This window comes from Equus caballus, chromosome 7 (assembly GCF_041296265.1).
Source record: "Equus caballus isolate H_3958 breed thoroughbred chromosome 7, TB-T2T, whole genome shotgun sequence".
Taxonomy (NCBI): domain Eukaryota; kingdom Metazoa; phylum Chordata; class Mammalia; order Perissodactyla; family Equidae; genus Equus; species Equus caballus.
Window position 1 is genome coordinate 60828384 of NC_091690.1, and position 6000 is coordinate 60834383.

The window sequence follows — 6000 nt, forward strand, 5'->3', positions numbered from 1 at the left end:
GATATTGACCCCTGGAGGCAGCTTGGAGCACAGATTTAGATAGATAAACCTGGACTTGAGTTCTAGCACCATCTTTAAACAGCTGCAACAACTTGGCCAAGTTATTTAACCTTTTTGTAAAATGGGATTTGAATCTAGACCTCAGAGAGCCAAGCCAGAGGTACAAACCATAAGACAGAACCAGATAATTTAGGGAATGTATAGGCAGAGAAGAGATGAGAGCAAAGAATCAGCCCTCAGGCCTAAATGTGATACAGCTCCTCTGCTCTCTGTTAACAATGCATGATTGAATAGCTAAGAATACTGTTCATAGTATCAGTGTTAGAGCCAGATAGGCCCAGGGACAAATTCCAGCTTGGCCCATTTCTACTAGTAGGTGATAAAAAAGGTACAAAATATCTCTGAGCCTCCTGAATTTCCTCATCTATAATGGGTATCACGTTATTAACTCACAGGCTTATCATCAGGATTGAATAAGATAACATACCTAAAGCGCTGAGTACAGGCGTGGAAAATAGGAAGCACTTAGTACATGACAGTTCACCTTTTGAGGAGATGCTTCCTGGCTTAGAGGCAAGGAATATGTCTTGCCCTCACCTTTCTGTCTAGCCCAGTCAAGCAGGACTTCCCTTGCAGCTGGAGGAGGCCTAGAAGGCTCTGTGAATCTGGGGAATTTCTGGGTGTTATTGGATCCAACACAGCAGCACTGGAGCAGAGAGGTCACCAGGAGATAGGCTGGATGTCCAGAAGGGATCCTGCCTCCTCCATCCCCAGATGGAAGGCCCAACCCTGTGGCTCTCACTCTCATGCCCTGGGAAAGAGCAGCACCTGGTTTTGCCAGCCCTTCCCTCCAGCATCTCTGCCATTTGTAAAGAAAGGTAAATGGTACTTTCAGACATCAATTTTTTTTCTTGCTCAAGGTGGAGAACAGCCCATCACCCTATTTTCTTCTTTCCAGGTCTTATTTTCTGGAGAATCAATCTGTTACAAGATGCCTGTCCTTACAGCAACAAAACAAGATGGCAGACATCTCCCCTTCATGGAGTCCCAAGCAGCACTTTTTTTTTCTGGAACCTGCTGCACACAAGGTCTGGTGTCTGGGTGGTCACACCTGTATTATTTGAGTTAAAAAATCAAAAGGATAAAGTGCAAACTTCTAGATCTTAATTTATCTTCACCTAATTTATAAATCTTAATTTATCTTAACCTTATCTAATTATCTTAACCTAATCTATCAGAATAACTGGAGGAAAATTTGGTCTCAAATAATACGGATGAACTATTCCTCCTCAAATCAGGGACTATAGCCTCTTAACAGAGCCCAAGGTTTGGCCTAAGAGACCGTTTGTCCAAACATCTAACTTCAAAAATTGAGTCACATCTGCTTCACCTCTGGGTGCCCATGACTGAACTATTGTCTCCATCTCCAGCCCTGATATTCAGTCTTGTTCTGAGAGAATAGACAATGGCTCCTGCTCCACTTCATCACATGAATCTACACTAACCATGAAAATGCAGACACCTCCCCAACAAAATGCCTCCAAGAAAGTTTTATTAAAATTTGCATGGGGAGTAATTTGATCCAGGCAGCCATGGTTTTCCAGACTGCTCTCCACTGCAAATTATCCCTAAGCCTTTGTCCTCTTCCCTGCCTTCTGATAAATTAACACTGTTTTCTCTGTTAACCTTAGCCTTTCTCTGTGTTTGGAAATTAAACATTCTATGTCCCTTCCTCTTAGTGGTTGCCCTAAAAAAGTCTACAGTTAATCAATATCCCCTCCCTGCTCTCAAATGATGCAGGAAATTCAGGACTCCAAACAGAACTATTCCCTCAATTAATCTCCTGTGTTAATTTTACTTAGTACAGTTCTTTCTGCTCTGTGCCTTTCTGCAGCATTTCTAGTCATGATTCAAAATCGTCTTCTTGGGGCATGATTCTTAGAAATCATGGTTACAGAGGCTGGGTTGTACATCAACTTTCAGCTTGAGAAGTTTCTAGGAAGTTTCCAAACATAACTGAGTAAGCTCATATAATAAAGTTTAAATTCAACTAGCAAGTCTTAAATGATGACTTTCTCTCCTGATCGTGGAATGGTTTCTACAACTTTCTTCTGACTTTGGAGTAATATTCTCAGGACAACCCTGAGTTAGGCTCCACTCCTCAGAACTGTAGGCCCAGCATGCAGCAGGCATGATCAAAATGCACACTTCTGGCTCAATCCTAGAGAAACAATCTATTCCAAGATGCTACTGACTAGTAATACTACAGTTTAAAGATCCTGGGGGGGACCCAACATGTAACTCATACGTCAATTTGAGCTCTCCTGTTCCTCAGAGACATGGCCAATCTCTGGAAAAGCCCTCTCCGCATCCTTCAAAACACGTCCAGGCTTTCTTCACCACTCTCTCCCTGCCTATGCTTTTGTTGTTTGGTCTACCATTTGTTCCATCCCATGCCTGAAGCCATCATACCATGAATGCAGTAACTTTATGCAGGATTTGGGGTTGTCGTAAGAGAGGAATTTACATCATAATTGCACAGCCGTCTGTAATCTCAATAGCCTCTCTCTGCTTCCTAAACTCATGCTCTTGATACTCCCTTCCTGCCTATGTACCCTCTGGAATGTGAATTTCAGTCCACCTTTTCCCACTACCTTTCTCTTAATGGGAGCCTAACAGGCCAGTCTGTTTTCCTCTGGCTTCCCTGGAATACTGTGTCATTAATATCCTCTACTTACTCCTGCAGATTGGATTGATATCATTAAGGATTGGATCCTTGGGATTTATTCTTGAGGCTTTCTGACTCAGACTGTAGGTTTACAAAAGAGCCTCGAGGGCAGTTTCAGGGAATAACAAGAAATCCAAATCCACTGGCCTCTAGGCCCCCCACATCAACCAAATATCTTTCTTTGTCAGAGATCCTCCAGTAATGGAAGCAAAAGTGAAAGATCAAGACCTATGAGAAGGAAATTTCAGTGGAACCAATTATAAATACATTGACTACGTCACTACTTATGAATACCCCAAAAGCTAGGAAACTAAATGTTGATAATTTAACAGGCATAGTAGGCAAAGGGAGATGTCCCCTTCCCTCATGAAACTTGAGTGGGAACATTGGTGAGAAAAATACTCAGAAGATTAAATGAGTTTTCACCAATGAATAAGCTCTTTACCACTGATATGATGATAAAAAGCAAACATTTTTCCATAGTATGTAGATTTAAGGCATTAGGAAGCTACAAAGATTTTGCTTTATTTCTGCCTCCTCAATGATAAATAACCATTTATTAGTTTTTCGTTTCTTCTTTGTGGGGTTTGCTTCATCTCCCAGGCAGCAACTACTTACTGGAGCTTAAACATGAAGAAAAAGAGAAAAAAGTCAAGAAGCTCATTCATTCTTTGGTAGCTCTTCAGCAGAGATGTAAAGTACAGCGCCTTTAACTGAACTCAGAAAACAGTCACGCACCGCTATAGATATCTGCTCCCCTGGGCCCCGCAGGTCCTAGGAACTTAGGGGGTTTTGCCAAACTAAATTCTGGAAAGATAACACAATAGAAAATAAAAGTGAATTTTGCCGTTATTCCACTCACACAGAGAAATGTTTTTCCTCTTTCTAAACCGTAGGAACTTAGGAAACTTAAGAAAGATAAGAAATCATGAAATGCTAACCCAGTTTAGGTAGCAGTGCGAAGACTGTGAACAAAAACTACAGGGTTCAGAATCCTTACCTACGGAGATGAAATTTTTGTTATAATTATGATTATGACTATGATTATTACTTGATTCACACCGAAAGGAAGACAATTTATTTAGATAGCTAGTATGAAACTGCAAGTATTGTCAGCTAAAGTAGTCAGACTTTTATCTAAGTCAAAATGAGGAATCACTCCCAACCAGGTATGAAATGAAGTGACTAGAACTTGATATATTTTTACTGATTCTGCTTGACATTCAGTGTGTTTTATGATGCAAGAGTTATGTTTCCCTCCTTCCCTTCCCTTCCCAATGATGGATGATGTTCTCCATCATTCCTACGTAAGGTTGTTGTGAGTTGTTTTTCAGTGTTTTCTTTTTGTTTTTATTTTCTCTTTCCCTCTGTGATAACCTCTCCAAGTCTAACAGTGTTATGGTAGGTTCCATCCAGTACTCCAGGGGCCCCAGCTTTAAACAAGATCTTATAATGGTAGGTCAGGATTCCTACCCAAAATGACATTGTCGAGATCTCACATCTAGTAATCAAAGCTCTCGGCAGATTATTTCAGTCCCTAGACTATATCAGAAATCTTTGCTGTTCAAGAAGGCTGCTCGGTCATGAAATAAAAACAGCATAACACATTCATAGCATGATGCATGGTGGTTTCCTCACCTTCAACAGCATCCCCAGTTTTCATGTTCCTCTGCATTGTTCAGATGTACAGAGATTATATTCTATGCACTCACATGTATCCCCAGTGCTTCGTTTTAATGTACAAATCTAAAATATCAGTTTTTAAGTTAAATGTATTACACTGGAAAACATTAGGTAACATTCCAGGAATAAAGAAGCAACCAAAGCCTGTCAACTTTCACTTCGATGAAAAAAGTAAAGATGTCTCCCACAGCAGATGAATGGCTCATCCTAAAGAGACAAGAATAGACGATGAGAGCACCAATATTAACAGAAGCATTAAGTTCAGGACATCGTTGCTTATGACAAGAACTTCAAATGCAAAAATGATTTTAATATAGAAGATAGAGACTAACATAGCTAATAAACTTACGCTAGTGTCATCTGGATCAATCGGACATTGTTAGAAACTTTTTTGAATCATAATAATTTTTTTACGTTTACTTCTTCCCTGTCAGCTGGTGATTTGCTCATATTAATCTGATAATTAACAAGAACATTTTTTAACCTGCCCAATATATCATTGTTTCTCTTTATTTCTTAAATGTAAATCAATCTTGATAAAGGTACTTTTAATTACCCAAGTATATCTGACACTTCTTGAACACCACTGAAAACTCTCTCAGCTTCACCTCCCATTCCAGCCAGTGCTGCAGAAACCAGGTTTTTTAATCTCTCAAGAAGTCCCCCACATATCACAATCTGGAAGCAGGGACTTAACGCCATGTGGGCCTATCCTCAACCAACGGAGAGAGGAGCTAATGGATAAATGGTTCTCCTCTCTTTCCTCAGGGGATAGTTTTTAGGGTTCTTAGATATATTTCCCCCCATCAGATTAAGCAACCAATCACCCATAGCAGTGGCCTCTGTATTGGCTTCATTGCATTGGCTTTCCTTCTCGGTTCATTCCCTTCCTCCCTCACTTCTGCTCCTAGGATCACATTCCCATATAAAATACCTGCCTTCAAACTTTTTACTCAGACTCTGTTTTCAGGGAAAGCTATGCTAAGATAAAGATAATTTTCAAGAACCTAACCATTGAGTACATGGATAGACAATCAATTGCTAAGCTATAACCTATTTAATGAGTCCATTTCTTTCCAATTACAAAGTTAATTTATGCCCATTTCTGCACTGGAAATAAAAGTCTCACCATTTCTAATCTAATGTCTTTCTGCACAATATTGGACATTACATGCTTGACATGAAATGCTTTAAATATAATTGAACTAATCTGCCTTAAATCAAGACACTTGCACATTCTGCTAGTCTCAAGAACCAGACAAAATGCCCGGAAAGGCTTTTCCTGAGAAAACAAACAAAGGTCCATTGACGAATTTACTAGACTAGTAGATTCTGCAAGGATTTGAGCATACAAATATAAATAAGAGCCATCTCTGCCTTCATTGGGCTCATACTATGGAAAGAGAAACAGATAATAGATTCACATACTTACATACATATGAATGATGTCTTCAATATAGTACACTTATATGATATATAAAATATAATTTTACTCTATAGAAAATGAATACAGAAATAACTTAGATTCCCCCCGAAAAAAAGATTTTAGCTGCATAATTTGGGATAAATTAATTTCTCTGAGTCTCAGT